At 42.5% G+C, this 25,277-nt stretch overlaps 1 protein-coding gene across 1 annotated transcript in view; it reads left to right on the top strand.

Moving 5' to 3' along the window:
* LOC132593050 (uncharacterized) overlaps positions 1-25,277 on the top strand; it is a 194,476-nt gene that overhangs the window by 101,881 nt on the left and 67,318 nt on the right. The gene's annotated exons all lie outside the window — the stretch shown is intronic.

Below are 25,277 nucleotides of genomic sequence, written 5' to 3'. Positions count from 1 at the left end.
TGACAAGTCCTCACTCCTGTCAGCAGTCATGTGGCAGCATCCTGCACTAGCAGTCTCTGGATAAAGTGTGAAGGATGCCCCATATACAACAACAACAACAACAACAACAACATATTTCTATTTCCACAGCCACTCTGGGAAATATTAAAAACACAATAAAACATCAAATATTACAAACTTCCCTAAACAGGGGTGCCTTAAAGTGTCTTCTAAATGTCAGATACCGTAGTTGTTTATTTCCTTGACATCTGATAGGAGGGCATTCCACAAAACAGGAAGAAAGCTGATGGTGGACTTTTGGGGGAATTGCAGTCCTTTTACTTCTTCTTCTCCCCTTTAGGAGGAATATAACTTTCCATCTCCCTCTCATAACAAACTTTGTCACTGTTTGCCATGTCTTCAAACGCTGGGACGGGGGAAAGAGGACCATATCTTATTTCTGATGGGATCCACGACTGTGGTCATGGGAGAACCAGGGCCCTCTTGCCCCTGTATTGTAGGCTCAGCTTATAAATATGTGTAAATAAGCAATACATCATAAAGACACCACTGTCTCCACTGTGGAAATATGAACCCTGGGTAAGTGCCTGGGCCCCTGGAATCTCACTGTTGTGGATATTGGGGTGGCATGGAACAATATTAAAACATGTAGTTTGCCCCCCCCCCATTCCCTCAATACTTTTCATAGAATCACAGTACTCCAGGTGAGGTCTGACCAGAGCAGAATACAGTGGTACTATTACTTCCCTTGATCTCGATACTATACTCCTTTTTAAAAAAATAAACTTTATTAAGATTCGAATTAAAACATACATCAAAATTAAATCATTCTATATATATATAACACAATACTAACAATATATACAACATTCAACTATAAATTCCAAATCAAATATCACATATAATATATCAATCTCTCCAATTTGTGACTTCCCCTTGTCTGTACCTCGGTTACCTCAATTTCTTTCTAGATACTGCTTCCCTTTACATACTATGTCCACCTTTCTTTTTACTTCCTATACATCTTATTTTCGGTGCCGATCATTAGAAGTGGATCCAGGATTTTATTGCAGGGCATTGTGATTTCATGTAATTTCCAAAATTTTCCCAATTTTGCTCAACTTTTTGCTTATTACCTCCTCTTATTGCATTTGTCAATCTTGCTAGATCCATAAATCCAAATAATTTTTCCTGCCATTCATTTATTTCTGGTACATCTTGTTTTTTCCAATATGATGCTATTAGTAATCTTGCTGCTGCTGTGGCGTACCAGATTATTCTTTGATCTTGTTTATTGATTTCTTTATCCGCCATCCCCAATAAAAAATTTTCTGGATTTTTCTTAATATTAAATTTTATTATTTTTTTAATTTCCTCTATGACTGAACTCCAAAAAGGTTTTATTTTATCACAATACCACCACATGTGTAAAAATGTTCCTGTTTCCTTTTGGCACCTCCAGCACAGGTTACTTTTAGTTTTGTACATTTTCTTGATCTTAACAGGCATCATGTACCATCTGTGAAACATTTTAATCATGTTTTCTTTGATACTTTCTGATGCCGTGAACTTCCAAGAAATTTCCCACCACTCCTCCCATTGTTCAACTTGTATTGTCTTCCCCAAGTCTGTAGCCCATTTTATCATAGTTTCCTTGGTTAATTCGTCTTTTATTTCCCACTCTAATAAAACATTGTACATTTTTGAAATAACTTTATTACTATTTTTAAGTAAATTTTCTTCTAATAATGAGGGTTCTTCCATAAAACCTTTCTGCCTTTTATCTTTGTTAAACTTGCTGTTTATTTGGTGGAATTGTATCCACCCTGTTAATAGATGTTTCACTTCCTCATACTCTTTCATCTTTAAGTCCCTTTCTCTTACTTCTAGCAGATCTTTGTATTTTGCCCAATTTCATTCTGAATTTCTTTTTTTAACTGTTAAAATTTCAGCTGGTGACAGCCATCTGGGGGTGTTTGGTTCCAATAGATCTTTGTAATTTTCCCAAAGTTCATAGAATCATAGAGTTGGAAGAGACCACAAGGGCCATCCAGTCCAACTCCCTGCCAAGCAGGAAACACCATCAAAGCATTCTTGACATATGCCTGTCAAGCCTCTGCTTAAAGACCTCCAAAGAAGGAGACTCCACCACACTCCTTGGTAGCAAAATAGAATCATAGAATCATAGAGTTGGAAATTGAATCCGGAAAAGATCTATAAAGACAATGAAGGCAGAATTATAATGGTTAGAATACAAGACAAACTTGAGAAATTAATGATTGTAGGAATATACGCCCCTAATGAGAGGAAGAAAGAATTTTATCAAAAGTTAGATGATGTATTATTAGATTACAGCGACCAGAAAATTATATTATTAGGAGATCTTAATGGGGTAATCTCATTGGATATGGATAAAAATGGTAATGAAGGACAATGCAAGGAAGGCAAGCTCCCTATAACTTTCTTCCAATTGGTGGAAAAATTAGATCTGCAAGATATATGGAGAATCAAGCACCCATCCCAGAAAGAGTACACATTTTATTCAAATTCCAAACAATCAGAAAGCAGAATAGATGCTATATGGGCAACTAAAGATTTATTGTTGAGGTGTAAAAGAATAGAGATTGTGCCAAGAATTCTATCAGACCACAATCTGGTATGTATGGAAATTTGGGGGAAGAGGAAGATAAGCAGAAGATGGAAATTAAACAAACAGATTCTGGAGGATGAGACAATAATTAAGAAAGCAGAAAGAGTTTCAGAGGAATATCTAGAATGTAATTTGGGCAAAGGGACTAGCTTACAGACAGTCTGGGACGCAGGAAAGGCGATAATAAGAGGCTTCTTCGTAAGTCAAAGTAGTGGTCAGAAAAAAGAAAAAGAAAAAATTGGAAAATTTGCTTAAAGAAATTAGACAAAATGAATTGGAATTAGGGGAAAATAAGAAAGGAAAAAAGGAAGAAATAAAACAGAATTTAATGTATTTACAAAGTCAAGTATCAATGCTTCTAGAAAATGAGATAGAGAAGAAAATAATATATTTAAAGCAGAAAAGTTTTGAATTCTCAACCAAGGCGGGGAGGCTTCTAGCATGGCAAATTAAACAAAAACAGAAACAAAGAATAGTGGATAAAATTATAGAAGATGGGGAAATAATAACAGAACCCAAAAAGATCTCTGAAGCCTTTGTAAAATATTATTCAAAATTATATGAAGCAGAAGAGGCAGATCCAGAACAGACGGAAAGATATATAAAGGGAAGCAAGATCCCAAGAATTAAGGCAGAAGATGCCAGTCTTTTAAATAAAGAAGTCTCCCTCCATGAAATACATATTGCAATAAGAAATGCCAAAATGGGCAAATCCCCTGGAATTTGACAGCAATGTTCTATAAAAAATTTGAAAAGCTGTTAAAAGAACCATTAAGGTTAGTAATGAACGAAGTGTTAGAAAAAGGTAAGACACCAAAAACATGGGGGGATGCTTACATCTCAGTCATACCCAAGCCGAACTCAGACACAACACAGATCAAAAATTTTAGACCAATATCACTCCTAAATAACGATTATAAATTGTTCGCAGGAATCATCGCGAGTAGAATGAAAATGGTATTGAAAGATCTGATAAACAAAGACCAAGCTGGCTTTCTCCCCAATAGATACATGCACAGCAACATGAGAAATGTGATCAATATCTTGGAATATTTAAGTGTAAAAATAGACAAAAAAGGAATATTTATGCTAGTAGATGCGGTAAAAGCATTTGATAGGGTGTCATGGCAGTTTTTGAAGAAGATAATAAAAGAAATGGAATTTGGCGACAAATTCTATAATGTAATAGAAGGAATCTATGGCAGACAAAAAGCAAAATTGGTGATAAATAATGAATTGACAGGCAAAATAGAAATCCAAAGAGGCACCAGACAGGGGTGCCCACTATCCCCCTTATTGTTTATATTAAGTTTAGAATTTTTATTGGAAAGAATAAGAAATGAGGATCAAATTAGAGGTATTAAAATTGGGAAAGATAGTCATAAATTAAAAGCATTTGCCGATGACATAATAATTACATTGGAAGAACCCCAAAAGAGTATAAAACAAACTATTAAAGTGATAGGAGATTACGGGAAAGGATTTAAATTAAATATGAGCAAAACAAATTTAATTGGAAAGAATTTGACGAAACAAGAAATTGAGGAGTTACAAGAGGAGGTGGGTCTAAAAGTAATCAATAAAGCAAAATATTTAGGAATTTGGATCACGAATAATAATAATAATTTAGTGAAAGATAATTATGTCAAAAAATGGAATGAAAGAAAGAAAGAAATGGAAAATTGGAGCAGATTACAGCTATCAATCCTAGGAAGAATAGCTTGTGTTAAAATGAATGTCCTGCCGAAATTAATATTTATGTTTCAAATGATACCAATATTGGGAACAAAAAGAGAAATATTTAAGCAATGGAAAAATGATATTCTAAAGTTCATTTGGAATAATAAACCCGCAAGAATTAAATACAAGATAATGATCGACATTAAAAAGGGGGCGGATTGGCGCTGCCTGAGTTGAGCTTATATCATGATGTGGTGGGATTCCTGTGGTTAAAGGAATGGATTATATTAGATCACAAATTATTAGATCTTGAAGGTTATCAGAATAAGTTTGGATGGCATGCCTATCTGGGGGAGGACAAAGTGAAAGTGAACAAGAAATTTAATAATCATGTTATAAAGAGATTGTTAATTAAAATTTAGATACTATACTCCTACTGATGCAGCCCAGAATGAGATAAGGCAAAAGATGGGATAAGGCAAAAGCAGGCAAACTTTAATTTATTTCTGTACAGCAGGCTTCGCTAAGCTGATTCCCCTCCGTGTGCTTTGGACTACAACTCCCATCTGCCTCTGGCAGCGCAGTTGTGGTCCAAAGCATGTGGAAGGTGCCAGGCTGGCGAAGGATGCTGTTCATTCATAATATGAGTGCCCATGTGCGTATGGGATATGCATTGTCCTTGCTCTTGTGTAACCACAGCTGGTCCTCAGCAGGCTCACTGAGAATGTCCCTTTTTACAGCTGCTTGTCCTGACCTTTCTCTGATCCGCCTTATTATTTCCCTGGATTTTCCCCCTTTTGGTGTCATTAGACTGGAGTCAGTTTCACCTGGGCTCCGTAGCCCCGCCCACGTCCCCACTTTGTGGCCCCTCCCCTCCCGTGCCTTGGCCCCGCCCCTTCCCCCCTAGTTTTGATCCTGGGTACGCCCCTGCCTCAGGCCACCGATGAGGCGGTCAAGAAGCATGTTCTCCAACTCTGAGAAGTTGCATAACTGGGTGGCTTGGCGGAGAGAGGTCACAAACCTAGTTATGGTTTCCCCGGGGGCTTGCCCGGGGGCATTTCGGCAAGCTACCACCGAGGGCTGCGGCGAGAAGTGCCCCTTCAGCCGTTCCATTATTGTTTTGTAAGAAACGGTAGCGACATCTCTAGGCGTAAGGAGAGCCCGGGTGATTTCAAACGTCTCCTCTCCACAGATGCTGAAGAATGTCGCCCTCTTCTTGGCGTCGTTGGTGACTTTTTTTTTTTTTACAAATCCGTTTATTGTGAGGACCATGCCTGTACACAAATATCAACACAACAATAATTAAAAATATTAAAATTCATTGCATACTATCCCAACAAAACCTTTAATACTCTCGTTGGTGAATTTTTTCGCTTCTAGGAGCAAGTTGAAACGGGTGGTGTACCCTTCCCAGTCTCCTGATGCTGGGTTGAACGACGAGAAGCTGCTGACGGTTGCCATTCTGGGTTCCTTGGGTCCTGGAGCTGGAGCCTGGATGCACGGTGTGATGCAGCAGGGCGGCAGGTGGCGGTGCTGCAGTGCAGTGCGTGGTGGCGGTCAGCTCAGCAGGATCACACCTTCGTCGCCAGTGAAATATACTCGGAGTCGAGAGTGAATTTCATGCTCTTTATTCAGCTTGTAGTAGCAATAGAAGAAGAAGAGAAGGATGGCTCTTTCCCCCAAAACGTCTGCTTATATACATTATTTACACAATGGGCCTTGCGTGATTGGCTACTTCAGGGCTGCACCTGTGGGCCAATCAGGTTGCAGATTGACTTCTGCCAGTATCCTGATTGGCTGCTCCTGCAGGCCAATCAGGTTGCGGATTGACTTCTGCCAGCAGCCTGATTGGCTGCTCCTGCAGGCCAATCAGGTTGCTGATCCACTTCCACCTGGAGCTGGATTGGGTGGCTCCTGCAGACCAATCAGACTGCTGCATTCTCGATCCTATTGTTCTAGGATTCAGCTCAGTACATAACAGGGGCTCATCCACATTTCTGCTTGTGCCATGATTAAACATCACAGGTCTGAGCAGTTTTCCACTTGACCAGTGCTTTCTAGGCATGGAGCCGAGTGGTTTCCTTTCTAAGGGCAAACCCCCATTATGTAACGATAGAAATTGCAATCCAGGGGAAACTCAAATTTCCATTTGCTCCAATTTGAGCGCTAAAAAGAGGTTTTCCCCAGGGGAGAGCAGCAGGAGAAAAGGAAGTGTGGATAAGCTCTCAGTTCTGTAGGCAGGACTGAACCCATATTGGAAAGGATCTTCGTAGTCCGTATCCTTCAAGAACGCTTGCAGCTGCCCCACTACAGCCCTCTCTACCACCTCCCCCCAAAAGGGGATGTTTGCAACTTGCTGATAGTTGTTCCATTCAAAACCATGCTTGTCCTCATCTCTCATGCTGGGGAATGCAAAAGAGAAAGTGTCGACACCAGTGAGTATCGTTTGATTCATTTTTGAGGCTCTTGCAATTTAGGGTTTCTATCTTAAATCACTTTTCAGTTATTATTATTTATTGAATTTATATACCACCCTATACCTGGAGGTCTCAGGGTAGTTCACAGAACAAAATAAAAATAAAACCCAAAAATATATAATCGAAACAACAAACCAATAAGCCCCCCCCCCAAACATTTCAAATCAACCAAAGGCCTGGTTAAAAAGGAATGTTTCTGCTTGGTGCCTAAAGGTATATAAATGAAGGTGCCAGTTGAACTTCCCTGAGGAGAACATTCTTGTGTTGCCACCCTCCGAACCTCTCGAGGAAGAGGCACACGAAGGAGGGCCTCAGAAGGTGATCTCAGGGTCCAGGTAGGTTCATATGGAAGGAGGCAGGCCTTGAGGTATTGTGGTCCCGAGCCGTTTAAGGCATGGGTAGGCAAACTAAGGCCCAGGGGCCGGATCTGGTCCAATCACCTTCTAAATCCAGCCCACGGACGGTCCAGGAATCAGTGTGTTTTTACATGAGTAGAATGTGTGCTTTTATTTAAAATGCATCTCTGGGTTATTTGTGGGGCATAGGAATTCATTCATTTCCCCCCACCCCACCCCAAAAAATAGTCCAGCCCCTCACAAGGTCTGAGGGACAGTGGACCGGTCCAGTGCTGACCCCTGGTTAAGGATTTATAGGTTAAAATCAGCACTTTAAATTGGGCCCAGAAACTAATTGGTAGCCAGTGCAGTCAGACCATGATCGGTGTAATAAGCTCAAACTGTCTTGCTCCAGTGAGCAACTAGATGGGAGGTAGATATTGGATAATATGACTGTCTGTATGTGTGACACCAGCAAAAATGTTGTTGCATGCTGCCCCAATTTTGGAGGTGTGCGAGATTCCAGGGGTTCCAGGCACTTATCCTGGGTCCAACTTCCTTGCAAGGAGGGACAGCTGGTGTCCTTATGACAGATGCTTTCTTTACACGTATGTACAACCTGAGCCTACAAGGGAGGGGCTCATAGCATTAACACCCCAAAAGGTCCTGCTTCTCCCATAGTCACAGCCTTCGATTCCAAACAGAAATCAAGCATAGTTCTCACTCTGCCATCATACAATCCTGCACTAGCTATTGTCCTTTTAAGTACCAGCCACATGAGGAGAGAGAAAGGCTTGTCCATTTGCCCAGAGAGCATCATCACTTCTTCTGTTATACTAAGGATGATGATCCTTAGGGGGGGGGGAACTATGCCCAGTTCTAACACAACGAAACGTGCCTGACTAGTTCAGCAATGGAATCGAATCCTCCATTACAATTTAATCCTTGCTGGATCCAGGACCCCAAGAATTACACAGGACTCAGGCATCATACAGACTGACACCCCCCCAAAAAAAAACTCACAATATTTGTATGTAGAGGTGTTGGTATAGAAAGGGTTTCCGGCTGCAAGGACAATGATGGAGGCATTGTGGAAGATTTTGCAGCCCATCATTTTAACTGCAAGAATTGCTAGTTAGTGAATGAAGGGGTTAAACCTCACAGAGTTTCTTAATTGCTTGGGAAGACTCTGTGAGGTCACTCCCCCTCTCCTCCTGAGAGGAAGTACAGTGGTACCTCGGTTTATGAACACAATTGGTTCCGGAAGTCTGTTCATAAACTGAAGCGTTCATAAACTGAAGCGAACTTTCCCATTGAAAGTAATGGAAAGTGGATTAATCCGTTCCAGACGGTCTGCGGAGTAACCGTTCATAAACTGAAGCGAACTTTTCCATTGAAAGTAATGGAAAGTGGATTAATCCGTTCCAGATGGGTCCGTGAAGTACTTAAACTGAAGCGTTCATAAACTGAAACATGGGTGTAATTGGTTCCGGAAGTCTGTTCATAAACTGAAGCGTTCATAAACTGAAGCGAACTTTCCCATTAAAAGTAATGGAAAGTGAATTAATCCGTTCCAGATGGGTCCGCGGCGTTCATAAACCGAAAATTCATAAACCGAGGTGTTCATAAACCGAGGTTCCACTGTAAAACTTTCTTCCTGTTCCTCTCTTTCTCTCTCCTTTGTGGAACATAGATCAGAGAACAGTGTCTGAGCTCCTCCCTGAACCCAGACTCCATTTTGGACCTGACTTTGTAATTTTGTACTCAATAAATTTGTCTACCTGCATTGCTTTTGCTGGGGCACGCAGATCTATGACTGAGACCTCATATTATGGAAGTAGTAAACCTTTTAAAACTTACTCAATGTTTGATCTAATTCATTGTGAGAGGGGTAGAGATGGGAGAGCACATTGTCAATGCTTAATACTGCGATATTTAAAAGGTCTAGCAACCTATATTTCCTGTGCTTTACAAAGGCAGATACATAATTGTTCAGTTATATAATCTGAACAAGATTCCGCATGCTTTTTAAACTTCTGACTTTTTAAATGTATCTTATATTCTGCAAACTGCTTTTACAGCTAAGTAGTACAGTCGTACCTTGGATCCTGAACGCCTTGCAAGTCAAACATTTTGGCTCCCAAACGCTGCAAACCCAGAAGTGAGTGTTCCGGTTTGTGAACGTTCTTTGGAACCCAAATGTCCGACGCAGCTTCCATGGCTTCCGATTGGCTACAGGAAGCCGTGCCTTGGTTTCCAAACATTTTGGAAGTCAAATAGACTTCTGAGGTACCACTGTATATGAATTTTGTTTAAAAAGTGAAATAAACGAACAGCTGAAGGGCGTCAGATTGGCTACCCCTGGTGTAAAGCTTTCCTCCTTCCACCCTCACGGCTCCCATGAAGAGAGGATCAGAATCAATCTCCCTCCATTTGCAGAGGGCTGAGTCACCACCCTTTTGAGTTTAGATACGTTGCTGGAATAAGGAGGAACATCCAATTTGACACAACATAGATGAAAGCTTTATTTAACTGGAGAACATGTATATTTCTTTATGATTTCATTTCTTTAAACTCTTAGTTCAACATATTCGATTATTCCATAAAACTAGTACATTCGATTAATCCTAGTATCCAACCAAACTTCCCACTTTCCCACTATATCTCTCTCACTCCCTCGTCCCTCTTCTTCCCTCTCTCAACTGTCATTAACTGCCGTTCCCTCCTTATAGAATGTCCATAACCCCGCCCCCATAATCATATGCTGTCACTCAAGGTAGGAGATGTATTAACCCTTTTTCATACAGGTGGAAACCAACATATTTCCTACTAGGTTAAGTTCGTCACACATGTCTAGATAGCTGAGTTCAGCCAAACTTTAAAAACCTAGGTGTGGCATCAAAGAACATGATGCAGCCAGGTCAGCTTGTCTAGGAAGGCTCTTCCATGATATTACAAATGTTACTTTTTATTATTATTCTGCCATGTGTGTAGCGCTGTATCACCAGTTGCTCTGTGCCCCCTTGGGAGGGAGCTGGGATATAATTACAGTACAGAAATAAAACTCGCTTACCTTGTACTGGACGTAGAATAGGGGAATTCATCTGACCTGGATCTAACTCTTCTGCAAGAGAACAGGAAAGAGGCAGTCAAAGAGGGAATGTGACTGGGATGCCCTTTACTATCCTGCCTCCCAACCTACGGTCCAACCTTGAGATCTTCCCTCGGTCAAAACGCACCTCGTTTCACATGGGCCTTCCAGATGAGTTCATTTGTGCGCTTCTCCACCAGCTTGAAGCTGAACTTCTCTTGCATTTGCTCAGCAGACAGCTCCACATACTGCTGCAGTTTCTCGGCATCCAGGTATCGAAACTTCACTTCCTGTGGGAAAGCGGGAAACCTCTGTAGGTGTGAATGTGGCTTAGCCCTGCCCATGATTCCAAGAGTGTCAAATTAAAGGGCGACCAGGGGTCCTAGTTTAGTTCCTTCCCATTCTCATGCGTCACAGCTTGGCTCTGCATTGACAGAATATTTCATCATCTTTGTGTCTCACCTCAGGCCAAATTGTGACGTCGTCTAAGGTCTGCACAAAGACCTGAGTGCCGATCTTCAGACTTTTCAGGGTCCCAGGGGGTTTCCTCTATTCTCTGTGAATGGCAATTTGCTTCATGCTCATCAACAGCTTGGGAAGGGCAAACAAGGTCACTTTTGAGACATGCAAAGAAGGCAGCAAATTCCTACAATACTTGGTGCCTTTCAAGTAGGATGAAGGGCATTTGGAGCAGAAGCTCAGCTCTTTTACTCCAAGCCCCACAACTTTCTTGGCATTGTTACAGTAGATAAGGCAGGGATGGGGAATCTGCTGCTTTCCAGATGCTGTTGGCCTTCCTTCGGCCCCAGCCAGCATGGGGCAAGGATGATGGATGTTGTAGTCCAACAACACCTGAATGGACACAGGTTCTGCATCCACAGGGCAAGGAAAACTAAACTGCTTTGGCACTAGAAACTAAAATATGGACAGGAGATTTATTGGCCACATGAGAAACTCAAGTTGGGGCTCTTGGATTGGCTAGGTTGAACTGTGACACAGCAGAGAGCTACCAGCAACCCTGGGTCAGTCTCCTGATGAGACAATGCAGGAACTCACAGAAGGAATTACACTTCAATATTACCATGAAACATAAGGCAACATTTCTAGGAGCAGTTGAAATTGATAAGGCAAAATTACAGTGTGCTTTATCTCCAACATGCCAACATTGCAAACTAGGAGGGTTGTTTTCCTCCAAGAGCTCATAAGCATAGTGGTACCTCGGCTTAAGAACAGTACTGGAAGTTTGAGAACTTTACCTCGATCTAAGAACGAAATCCGAATGGTGGAAGGGCACCAGCGGCGGGAGGCCTCATTAGGGAAAGAGCGCCTCGATTTAAGAACAGTTTCGGTTTAAGAACGAACTTCCGGAACGGATTAAGTTCATAAACCGAGGTACCACTGTACCAAGTCTATTCCTAAATAAGCTAAGGGGAATTTGCTCTTCATGAAATGTGTTTTCTCTGAGGGAACCTCCACTGGCTTCAGTGTAGCATAAATATATTCCATTTTCACAATCTGGCAACAACTGCTGACTGGTTCTCTAGGCAAGGCCTTTGGCTGTTAGCAAGGAGATTGCCAAACAAATGAAAATTGTTTATTTCAATATTGGAAAGTTCACTTTTAGTAAACACCACTGCTATTGGGAACCAAAGTAACCTTGTGAAGGGCAGCTGATAATCTCATCTCTGGTGGCATTTTCATGTTGGCTATAAGTTTGGTAAATTAGCTGAAGCCCAACTAAAGCAGTTCACTAACAATAGCACACCCTGGTGCACGATTTTTGCATTGCTATTGTGTCAGGATTAGTATGATCAAGCAAATGATACAGGCAATCTGGAATGCAAATCAAATTTGGGGATTCCCGCTTACCTTTATTAGGGAGGGGTCATTGGGTAAGAGGTATAGGTGGAATATTGGCATTTTGAATCGAAGTATCTTATAGAGCCTTGCTGATCTTTTGCTTAAACCACTTTTTGAAAATGATTCCAAGGGAAGAGAACTTGGGGTTTTCCAGCACAGCGTGATGAGGCTCCACTCTGTCTGGCTTCTCCAGCTTCATCTCCCTTTGACAAAATGTGCAATGTAGACCCTGGAATGGTCTTCAGCTAAAAAGGAGCGCAAACGAAGCATAGACAAATGTTTTGTAAGTGTGGGCTTGAGTCTGGGGGACAATGGGGCTGGCCTAGCACTATGTGCCACTGAGGCAAAACAGAAAGTGCCGTCCTCATGCCTCATGGTTGGACTGAGTGACAAAACGCATCACTTCAACCAGCCTGTTTCATGCAAGTATTTATGTTGTCATCACCATTCTTCTCAAAGTTGGTTTATGTCATTTTATGGGACAATATCCTCTCAAGGCAGGTTGCAAACAAAATATGATAGACCACAGAAAACAATGGGAATAGCACAGTTAAAATATATAGTGGAACCTCAGTTGTCAAATGTAATCCATTCCAGAAGACCGTTCAACTTCTGAAATGTTTGATAACTGAGGAGCAATTGCTGGTCAGCAAGATCCATTGAAAAAATGGAGAAACGTGCTTCAGAAGCCATTTGACTTCCAAGGCGCATTTGAAAACAAGCATTCACTTACGGGTTGTCGGCGTTCAAAAGCTAAAATGATCAACTTCCAAAGCGTTCGACAACCAAGGTTCCACTGTAGCACAAAAATGATACAAGACACAGGAAAGCCAGCACTATTGGACCATGGAAAGAAGACCACTGGCCCCATAGTGTTCTTAGCCTGTCAATGAAAGTGTCCTGTTTAGGATCTCCTTTTATGGTTATACACAGATTTCCTTCCCTCCACCATACCTGAAAGAGACAAGAAGTGAGGGATGTGAATGGCTGCCACAGCCTCTACTACCGTGTTTCTCATATTATAAGACACGTCTTATAGTTATTTTTTCCTCAAAAAAACACACTATGGCTTATTTTTAAGGGATGTCTTATTTTTTTCCTCCTCCTGCCGCGGCCGGCATTGCTGCTGCGCCTATCACTATGTCTTATTTTCAGGGTATGGCTTATATTCCTTGAATGCTTAAAAATCCTGCTATGGCTTATTTTATGGGTATGTCTTAAAATATGAGAAACAGGGTACATCCACTTGAATGTTAAACAGAGGGCCAGCGACATGCAACTCCTCAGTGTTCTGTTCTTCCAGGAGCTTCAGCCACGAATCAAAGTAGTATGTTATGGTCACAGCTTCTCTCACCTCACATATGAGATCCGTATCTCCACAACGGAAGGAGGCAGCCTTTGTGGAGCACACTCTGAATGGCACAAAGGGGAAGATGAAGGGGGAAGCGGGTTGAACATGGATCAAGAGAACTTCTTCTGCTGTTCTAATCAATATTTCTGCAAGGAGACCCTTCATATGCCATGTAAGGAGTAAGTTTAGGGAAGGAAATTGCCTGGGTAAACATCACTCTGTTGCACTCAAGCATTTTGCCATAGAGAAGCACTTTCACTAAGAGACGGCCTGATAAATAAATGTTTTCTTCCAATACCGGAAAGGTGACTTTAAAATGCTTGAGTAGGTGCAAAGTAAACTGGATAGTAGCTACTCACCTTGTTTCACCAGTGTGTTGGTGTCTGTTAGCATTTCAGTGAAGATTCTCATGGCGAATATTCTACAACATGTACCCCTTTTTGCTCTAAAAACTGGACCTAGCCCCCCATACTTCTTTAAAGTGATTGGGAGAGACTCAGGTATAAAAAAGTAGACCAGTCACCATCACATCTAGTTTGCCCCATAGTCAGCCCTCTATTTGTTATTTGAATGGGCCAAGAGCTGGCAAAAAACAGGATAGAATGCAGATGTTTTAGCTTCCTTACTTGCTCTTTTCCGTAACAGCCCAGGGCAGGTTATAACAATGAAATATACAATTAGGAAAACAAAACATTTAGAACCATGAGGTAAAGAAAAGTGTAAAAAACAGTTTAAAAACAGTTACATATTTATTTATTTTAAAAAAACTATATAAACATTTTAAAAATCCATATACAAAAGCATTTGAAAGTACTTCCAATGCAGATGGAGACTGAGATGAAGATCCCCAAACTGTGGCCCTCCAGATGTTTTGGCCTACAACTCCCATGATCCTTAGCTAACAGGACCAGTGGCCGGGGAAGAATGGAATTGTAGTCCAAAACATCTGGAGGACTGAAGTTTGGGGATGCCTGATCTAAACTCTTTTTGGAGGAGGAAGGTCTTCAGAGCTATGTCACCTGTCCAATGTGTAATGGGAGAGGATTCCAAAGGGTCAGAATCCCAAAATTCATTTCACAGTACAAACTGTTTCCTGATGTGAGAAATCCTTAAAAGATCCAAGAGAGATTTCACTCACCTGTATGCTTCGTGACCCCTTTCTGAGTCCCAAACCACATCTGGTTTGATTTTTTCTGGAAGCTGCTACAAGGAAATGGTGACCATTTGTATGGATAATACCAGATCTTTTTTCCCATCTGAAAACAGGGCATTCTTGTCGGTATCTGACCCCGCCCCCCCGTGACTCCCCATTTACGCTTGTCCAATATGTGTGAGACTGCTCATGCACGCATTATGCCGAACCCAGAAGTGACTCAGAAATGCTGTATCAGAAATGTTGTTATAAAACACATACCGGTACCTATACTATAAAAAATTATTTAAGTTTCACCACACCACCCTTCCTCTCCCCTCCCTGACATTATACTATAATCAACACTAACATATCATAACAAATGTAACGGATCTGTGGAAAAGACTTTACAAATTGAAAAAAGCGACAAGACACATACTTTGTAAACCAAGAAAATCTTTAATAAAAATTATTTCAAAAAGAAACGCCTAAAAACATCACAAAAAGGGGCAGGGGTGGAACTAAGTGTTTGTAGGCTTTTTCCATTGCTGTTCCAATTGTACACAATTTCACAAAGGTGTGCGGTGCCTTGGAACGTAATCCCCATGTAAATGGGGAATTGCCTGCATAGGACTGCTACAACTCACACTTACTTCCCACTGAAATACTTACAAGTTTATGTTGATTAAAATTATTCTTCATTTTAAATATTGTATGTTTTTTCCTGTTTTTTGTGCACTACAAATAAAATAGTGTGCCTAGGAATTTGTTCATATTTTTTGCCAAAGCAAAGTCCGGCCCCCAACAGTGTCTGAGGGACAGCGAAATGGCCCCCTGTTAAAAAAGTTTGAGGACCCCTGGATTAGAGAAAGGAGTAGATACAAAAATGGAGTTTTCTGGAGGGAGAGAAGAATGGCTGGGGAAAGGAATTTTAGATTTGTATTAAATGCTTATGTTTTGATAGGTGTCTGGGCAGAGAGCCACCTTTCTTCCTCTCTTTGATCGGAAGCACCTGGTGGCAGGGGGTGCTCTGATGGGGGAGGAGGGGGGGAGGAAACCCAGACACAAAAATGGATCTCCTTTGGAAGGCCGCACCTCATGGGTTCCCCTCGTGGCAGGAGGGGACCCGTGGGGAGGGGGCACGAAGAAGGAGGAGGATAAAGTGAATATTTAAAGGAAAATATTTTAGTCAAGAATAGAAAATCCGCCATAATTATGTCAAGAAATTAAGAAGACCAGGAAGATGAGATTCGAGGAACCCATAAGTACAATGTTAAGATATAAGAATTGGAAAATTTATTTGTTTGTTTTATATGTGTTTGTTCAAGGTACAGCTGGGGGAAACCCAAACCATGCTACTCTTCCGTACCTGGCCTCCTGGTGGCAGGGGGGGGCTGGGGGTGGAGGAGGGGGGGAGGATGAACTCAGCCTTAAAATGGACCCCTTCAGCTCTCAACGCCTACTGGTCCTACTGGTGGCAGAAGTGGACTGGTGGGGGTGGGAGGATGGAGGGACAGAATATATACATAATGTTGTGTCTTGTTTTTGTCTATATAAAAAACTAATAAAAACTATTATAAAAAAGGGAAGTAAGTGTGAGTTGCAGCAGTCCTATGCAGGCAAGTCCCCATTTACATGGGGATTACATTCCAAGGCACCGCACACCTTTGTGAAATTGTGTGCAATTGGAACACCAATGGAAAAGCCTACAAACACTTAGTTCCATCCCTGCCCCTTTTTGTGATGTTTTTAGGTGTTTCTTTTTAAAATATTTTTTTATTAAAGATTTTCTTGGTTTACAAAAGTATATGTCTTGTCTCTTTTTTCAGTTTGTAAAGTCTTTTCCACAGATCCGTTACATTTGTTATGATACGTTAGTGTTGATTATAGTATAAGGTCAGGGAGGGGAGAGGAAGGGTGATGTGGTGAAACTTAAATTATTTTTTTATAGTGTAGGTACCATCATGTGTTTTTTTACGGCATTTCTGATACAGCGTTTCTGAGTCACTTCTGGGTTTGGCATAATGCGTGCATGAGCAGTCTCACACATATTGGACTAGCGTAAATGGGGAGTCACGGTGTGTGTGTGTGTGTGTGTCAGATACCGACAAAAATGCCCTGTTTTCAGATGGGAAAAAAGATCTGGTATCCACACTAATGGTCACCATTTCCTTGTAGCAGCTTCCAGAAAAAATCAAACCAGACGTGGTTTGGGACTCAGAAAGGGGTCACGAAGCATACAGGTGAGTGAAATCTCTCTTGGATCTTTTAAGGATTTCTCACATCAGGAAACAGTTTCTACTGTGAAATGAATTTTGGGATTCTGACCCTTTGGAATCCTCTCCCATTACACATTGGACAGGTGACATAGCTCTGAAGACCTTCTTCCTTCAAAAAGAGTTTAGATCTTCATCTCTCCACCTGCATTGGAAGTACTTTCAAATGCTTTTGTATATGGATTTTTTAAAATGTTTATATAGTTTTTTTAAAAAAATAAATATGTAACTATTTTTAACTGTTTTTATACTTTTCCTTACCTCGTGGTTCTAAATGTTTTGTTTTCATAATTGTATATTTCATTGTTATAACCTGCCCTGGGCCCTTCTGGAAAAGAGCAAGTAAGGAAGCTAAAACAAACAAATAAATGCTCCCCATCTGCATTTTATCCTGTTTTTTGCCAGCTCTTGGCCTATTCAAATAACAAATAGAGGGCTGACTATGGGGCAAACTAGATGTGATGGTGACTGTCCACTTTTTTATACCTGAGTTTCTCCCAATCACTTTAAAGAAGTAATGGAGGGGGGGCTAGGTCCAGTTCTTGAGCAAAAAAGGATACATGTTGTAGAATATTCGCCATGAGAATTTTCACTGAAATGCTAACAGACACCAACACACTGGTGAAACAAGGTGAGTAGCTACTATCCAGTTTACTTTGCAGCCACTCAGGCATTTTAAAGTCACCTTTTCGGTATTGGAAGAAAACGTTTATTTATCTGGCCGTCTCTTAGTGAAAGCGCTTCTCTATGGCAAAATGCTTGAGTGCAACAGAGCGATGTTTACCCAGGCAATTTCCTTCCCTAAACTTACTCCTTACTCGGCATATGAAGGGTCTCCTTGCAGAAATATCGATTAGAACAGCAGAAGAAGTTCTCTTGATCCATGTTCAACCCGCTTCCCCTTTCATCTTCCCCTTTGTGCCATTCAGAGTGTGCTCCACAAAGGCTGCCTCCTTCCATTGTTGGAGATACAGATCTCATATGTGAAGTGAAAGAAGCTGTGACCATAACATACCACTTTGATTCGTGGCCGAAGCTCCTGGAAGAACAGACCACTGAGGAGTTGTATGTCGCTGGCCCTCTGCCCAACATTCAAGTGGATGTACCGTGTTTCTCCTAAAATAAGACGGGCCTTAAAAATAAGCCATGGCAGGCTTTTCATGAGTAGAATAAATATAAGACATACCCCGAAAATAAGCTGGGGGGGAGCAGGTCTGGCAAGGAAAGGAAGGCATTTAAGCGCCTTCGGAAGAGCCGGCAAGAGGCAACAGCGCGCTTGCTGGCGACCTTCTTCTTTTCATGCCACTTGCAGTGGCTGTCTCCATCGCCGCTGCCGTGCTTTGGGGCTTGGCGCGTGCCCACAGCCACCTCCGCAGCCCCTGAGAGGCGGGCTGATCGGGCGCCTCTTCGCCACCGCCACAGTGCTCAGGGCGCTCGCCCCCAGTCGCCCACGCAGATCCCGGGCTTCACCTGCAGCCGCTGCTGCCTCTCACCAGGCTCTTCGCGCTGCGCTGTGCTCCCCGAAGCGGCTCCCGTGCAGCCGCCTCTTGCCGGTCCCTCCACTGCCGCTTCTCTCACAGCTGCCTCCGCGGCTGCTTCCTACTCCGCCAACGCGTTTAGATCCTTGGATCACGGCGTTTCTTCTGCTCCCCAGCAGCATGCAAATGGGAGGGCCGAAACCCCGCTGAGCTCCGCAGCTCCGCAGTATTATTATTGTGCTTTGTTACAAGGGCAGCCTTGCCATTTTTATTTTCTGCTCCCCGGCTCTCAACGGGTCCCACGCGGTGCACTGCTGCCGGCTCTCACCGGGTCGGGGCTCGGCGCAGCATGCTGTTGCCAGCTCCTGCTCGAAAAAATAAGACATCCCCCGAAAATAAGCCATGGTGTGTTTTTGGGGAGGAAAAATAAATATAAGACGTGTCTTATTTTAGGAGAAACACAGTAGTAGAGGCTGTGGCAGCCATTCACATCCCTCACTTCTTGTCTCTTTCAGGTATGGTGGAGGGAAGGAAATCTTCCAAGTGTATAACCGTAAAAGGAGATCCTACGCAGGAATAGCTTTCATTGACAGGCTAAGAACGCTATGGGGCCAGTGGTATTGGTTCCATGGCCCAATAGTGCTGGCTTTCCTGTGACTTTTATCATTTTTGTGCTACAGTGGAACCTCAGTTGTTGAATGCTTCGGAAGTTGATCATTTCGGCTTTTGAACGATGACAACCTGGAAGTGAATGCTTGTTTTCCAATGCGCCTTGGAAGTCAAATGGCTTCCGAAGCACTTTTCTCCATTTTTCACAATTCTTCCGACCGGCAATTCAGCCTCGGTTGTCACACATTTTAGAAGTTGAACAGTCTTCCGGAACAGATTACATTCAACAACTGAGGTTCCACTATATATTTTAACTGTGCAATTCCCATTGTTTTCCGTGGTTTATCATATTTTGTTTGCAAGCTGCCTTGAGAGGATATTGTTCCATAAAATGACATAAACCAACTTTAATTGAGAAGAATGATGATGACAACATAAATACTTGCATGAAACAGGCAGGTTGAAGTGATGAGTTTCGTCACTCAGTCCAACATGAGTGACCAACCAATGGTCAGGGCCGGTGCTAGGGTTTTTTGCACCCTAGGTGAGATCACCTTCTGGCGCCCCCCCCCCCCGGCAAATCATATTTCAAACACAGATGTTTGAACACAGAATGAAAAGCACAGAATTTGAAATTATTAATTTATTTTTTACAAATTGTGAAAACAAGTCATAAAACAATTTCTGATTTATTTTCTCAAACAGAACACAGTTTTAGCAGCATACATTATAATTAATAATAATAATGGCTTAAAATATAGGAATATGTAACTTGGAAATGTCTCTCTTTTCCACCCTCCTGAGGGGAGGAAAAACTTCATTCAAATGTCTCCTGAACTGAGAGACAGTATGTCAGTTATGAATAATAATAATAATAATAATAATAATAATAATAATAATAATAATAATGGTGGCTAATAAATATAGTATATAAAATAGAAGCCTGTTTCCCCCTCTCATGAGATGAGCTTCCTTCAAATGTGCCCTAAATACGCAGCATGTATGTGGCTGTTATAATTATTACTACAGATGCACACAAGAGCAGCTAATAAATAGGAATATATTAAATAGAAACCTATCTTCCCCCTCCTGAGGGGAGTAAAGCTTCCTTCAATCATGTATTGAACTGGGAGACAGCATGTATGTGTGTCTGCTGTGATTATTATTAGACACACACATTACTAATAATGTTAATATAGAAATATTTATACTTTGCTTTCCCCCAAGGGAAGCTTCCTTTAAATGCATCCTAAATAGGGAGGCAGTGTATATATAAAGAAAAGCTATTTTTTTTATATAAAAAAATCCTAAAATGCAATTATTTGTGAGGGGTGGCATTACATTCGCTGGCTACTATGTACATATATGTTGTTCTGAATAAAAATAGCAGGCACAGGGAAACCTGCGAAGGGGGTGGCTTTACATACGCCACATACTTTATACATACCGTATATACGCGAGTATAAGCCGACCCGAATATAAGCCAAGGCACCTAATTTTACCTCAAAAAACTGGGAAAACTTACTGACCTGAGTGCAGCTACTGGTACTGTCAGTGTCAACTTTGGGTATTTTCACACCTGAGGTTTTTGTTATTTTTAATTGTTTTATAGCCTGCTTTTCAGCTTCAAAACAAGCTCCTCAATGTGAGAAACAAAAAAGTTAAGAACTACCGTACTTATATAAAAATAAATTACCGTAAAACAAAAATCATAAACAAAATTTTTTAGAGAAGCAAATCTATACATGCACTGGTAGTCATTAAAGTACCACAAGACTGTGGCTTTCATGAACCATTTCATCAGCTGCATGGTAAGCTGTTATGAGATGAGAGGCAGATATTTGCTATTACAAATTCAGGCTGGAAAGACTAGCAATGCAAGATGTATGGTAAGTGTTACTTTGCAGGGCACAACTTCAATTCAAGATCCACATTTTTTTTAAAAGTTATCTGAGTGGTCTCTGAATTCCTGCATTGCAGGGGGTTAGACTAGATGTCTTCAGGGTCCCTTCCAACTCTATGATTCTATAGTCGTGTCATCTATGATTCTGTGTCATTGAACCTGGGACTTTCTGTCTACACAGCATGTGTTCTACCACTGAGTTGTGAACCTCCCCCCTTTTATTTTTAAAATCCTGTTGCATTAATACTGTCACAGCTGTGTAAAGCAGCCTTTGTCAACCTGGTGACTTTGAATCAGCACCAACCAGCAAGAGATTTATTGTATTGAAGTATGTATTGAAGGGGGAGAGAGCTGATATTGCAGCTATAGAACAGAAGCAAGCAAAAAAGGGGGGTGAATGAAAGAACAGTGCTCAAGAATGTGAAGGGTAGGTTTATATTGTAGCAGAGCAGAAAGAAGAACTGATTCAAGCTCCAGTTCTGACATGCGAGAAGAGAGGGGAGGGGGACAAAATCTCTCTCTCTCTCTCTCTCTCTCTCTCTCTCTGTGTGTGTGGCAAAGGGGGGCAGAGAGAAGAAGGATGCAATGAGGATGTGGGGGGGATAGAAGAAAAGGAGGACCAGTTTGAGAGGGAAACACCGTGAGGGGGGGAGTGAGGCGAAAACTGAAAATCCTAAAAGGAATTTGGGGGGAGGAGGAGTGTGGGGAAAGAGAGAGAGAGAAGCATGGGGAAAGGGGTGGAAAGAGAAAATAAAAGAGAAAAGTCATTATCAGGTTTGGAATTGGAAAACAGCCTTACATCCTGTGGAATAAACTTCAAATGGTAGATCTTGTTAAAGGAAACCACTTTTTTATCATTCAAACAAAAGGTCAAAACACCCCAACATTTAATTGTTATTTCCTCCACCCTGTCATCAAAAGGGGACAGGAAAAAGGACCTTATACATTTTATGAATGAATAACAGATGGGACTCTAAGACTGAGGAAACCCGTTTTCAGCTCCGGACTTCAAAGGCGCTATGCTAATCTGGGTTTACACTTTCAATTGACACTCTCCATTGGGAGAGATCAAATAAGACAATAGGTGTGTGCATTCCGAACCCGCTGATGTTACAATGGACTGATCAACGAAAAGCAGCCAGCAAGGAGGCCTTACTTTAACAATTAATATAAAATTGAGATTTTAACCAATTCACAAAATTCCAGTGCCAGCTCCCCTCTGCTACACAGAACTCATAAATAAAGCGAACCAAGAGCACTCGACCACCCTCCTACCCCTCTTTCCTGGGGGGGGGGGAGAGACGAGCCCCCACCCCTTACACACCTCTCCCGCTAGTCCCCACCTCCGCCTCCCGAGCAGGAGAGGCAGCAGCAACACCATTTCAGCGGCTCCTCAAAAGCTGCCCTTTCTCGCAGCCGCGCCTCTCTCTTTCCCAGCAAGCGTGTCTCTTTAACCCCATCAGGGCTGGGCTGTCCGTGCCTCAGCCACCCAACTCTTCCATTTTTTTTTTGAATAATTTTTATTAATTTTTAGGAAAAAAAAGAGAAAAAAGAACACATACAAAGTATACAACATAAACTCTGTCCCTTCATTTTCCCTCCACCCACAAGCCCACCTCTGCCACCAGTGAGCCCCATGGGTATTGGGGAACGAAGGGGTCCATTTTAAGCTGGGTTTGACCTCCCCCCTCCTTCCTCCCCCCTCATCCCCCCCCCTGCCACTGAGAGGACAAAGGCGGAGGATCTCTGGGGATTGGCTTATCCCCCAGCTATTTCTTCACTGTACTGGAAAAAGGAAAAACAAAGAAAAAAGGAGAGAGAGAGAGAAAAAGCAAAAATATGAAAAGGGGAAAAAAAAGGGAAGGAAAAAAAAAGAAAAAAGGAAAAATATTAATGGCTTCCACGACTCTCCTCCTCCTGGATTTCCCAACCTCTTTACATAGTTATGGCGGGTTTTCTAATCCAATTCAGAATCTTATTCTTATAATATTAACACAATCCTCCTCCTTCTTCATGCTGTCCCCCTCTGAGCCCCCCCCCTGCCACTGGGGTAGCCCGAGGAGTCCAGCAGTCAAAAGGTTCCATTTTTGTGTCTGGGTTTCCCTCCACCCTTCCCTCTCCCCTCAAGGCACCCCCTGCCACTGGGTACCAAGAGTAAGAAGGGGGAGACAGGCAGTTTTCCACCCAAACACCTGATCACCAAAATTATTCAAAAACAAACTCTAAGCATATTTCCTCAGCCATTCTTTTTACTCCCTCCAGAAAGCTCTTAACCTTAAACTATAAAAATCTCTCCTTCCCCCCCCCAATGTCCCTCCTCCCAATTGGATCAGCATATCCTTTAACAAGCCAAGATTCCGACACCGTTGTTCATAGATCAAAAACAGTACCTTAAACTAAAAATTTTACCCCACTCCAATTCTTTCCCACATCCACTTCCAGACCTCTGCTCCTCCCTCTTTCTGCCTTTCCCTCCCTTCACTAACACCATTCAACATTTCAGTCTCTCCAGGATTTTCACTTCCATCAATCTTCTCTTCACTTTGCTTCTCCTTGTCGGCCTCATCTCTTTGTTCTGATCTTTGTTTTTCATCATCCAACACATATTTTTTATAGTCTGAATCAGTCTCCAAATTGTCCTCAGATTGTTGCTCCTCACACACAATCTCATAATCAAAATTGTCCTCTAAATCTTGCTCTTGCACCTCATTCTCCTTTTCTGTTGGATTGAAACATTGCCTTTCCTTGTAGATATCTTCCCATGTTTGTAGATAACCCAGCACAGCTTCCTGGAAAGCTCGAGAGAATTTTGTTTTCATAGTTCACTTGACCACAGGCAGACCAGAGATAAGGGCAGAAGGGTACTGGAAAATTCCTCTCTACAACGTTTTCGGCTCCATTTTGGCTGTTCTTATCCTTTGTCTTTAACCTCATCAGATTTCAAATTTACAGTCTGCTTAAATCCTTTTAAAACCTTTTGAATCAATTTTTCCAATTCACAGGAATAAAATCATCTTTCTTAGCCCTTTAACAACTTGACAGCTTTTGACAGCTGTCAAAACGTCCTCCCCCTTGTTGCTGCTGAACCTCAAGGGGCAACGACACCGGGGGGCTGGGGAGGTTTGGAAAAGTCTTTCTTTCTCTCGGGTCCGCAATCTCGAAAGAAATTTTCCCTTTTCGGCTTGGGAATATTTAATGCGCCTCCCGATTGTCCATTTGGAAGAGATCGGCTTCCGTTACTTTAGAATCTCTTCCTATCTTCAAATTTAAAATTTTTAAGATCCGAATAGAGATTTAACTTACTTTGAGGAAGTCTTTTATTGCCTTCTTTTATTGCCTTTTATTGCCTTTTATTGCCTTGGAAGAATTCGCCGCTTGCAGGCTGAGGACTCGGAGCTTCACTTCAAGGAGGTAAGATGAAACCCAAAAATGGCTCCCGCGACTCCACTCCGCTGGCTCTCGATTGCTCTACTGAGCTCTCGGGCAGCAGAGGATTCGCGTTCGGAGCAAACAGCTGGGCACTTTGTCACCGAGACTCTCTACTCGGTGTTTTTTCGGGGAGTCCGCTCGCTCTGCGGACTTCCCCCCCCTCCACGAAGCCAGGGACTTCAGAGCACGAAGTCCCTGCGTCCAACTTCACCAGCGCGACGAATCGGAAGCCAGCCACCCAACTCTTCCAGCCTCGGCAAGTCCACCATTTCAGAGCTGGCGAGTGGGAAGCCCCGATAGGGTTAAAGAGGCAAAAAGGGGATGGGGAGCCGAGTCGCAGCAGCAGCCAGTGCCTCGTTGGCTCTCTTTGCCATGCACGGCAGTGCTTCGCTGTGCCCTGCAGGGAAGCGCCTCTGCAGCAGGAGCAAAAGCGGCGGCAGAGAGAGCATTTGCGAGTGGGGAGACTCACCAGCGCCCCCTCCAGGTTGCCGCCCTAGGGCCTAGGCAATCGCCTAGTTTGCCTATATACACGCACCGGCCCTGCAAATGGTGAAGCCATTACCTCAGGGTGGCAGGCTTGGGACTCTTCCTCCATGCCGCTAACTGCTTTGGCTTCCTCCCCCTGCAGGCCTTCTTTTGCTGGGGGTTGGGGAGGAGGCAGCATGAGGACGGCACTTTCTGTTTTGCCTCAGTGGCACATTGTGCTGGGCCAGCCCTGTTGTCCCCCAGACTCAAGCCCACACTTACAAAACATTTATCTATGCTTCCTTTGCGCTCCTTTTAGCTGAAGACCATTCCAGGGTCTACATTGCACATTTTGTCAAAGGGGAGATGAAGCTGGAGAAGCCAGACCGAGTGGAGCCTCATCACGCTGTGCTGGAAAACCCCAAGTTCTCTTCCCTGGGAATCATTTTCAAAAAGTGGTTTAAGCAAAAGATCAACACCGTGGCGAGGCTCTATCAGATACTTCGATTCAAAATGCCAATATTCCACCTATACCTCTTAC

Source organism: Zootoca vivipara, chromosome 13 (assembly GCF_963506605.1).
Source record: "Zootoca vivipara chromosome 13, rZooViv1.1, whole genome shotgun sequence".
NCBI classification, from domain to species: Eukaryota; Metazoa; Chordata; class Lepidosauria; order Squamata; family Lacertidae; genus Zootoca; species Zootoca vivipara.
Note: the sequence above shows the minus strand (reverse complement) of the source record. Positions and strands in the feature narration are given on the sequence as shown.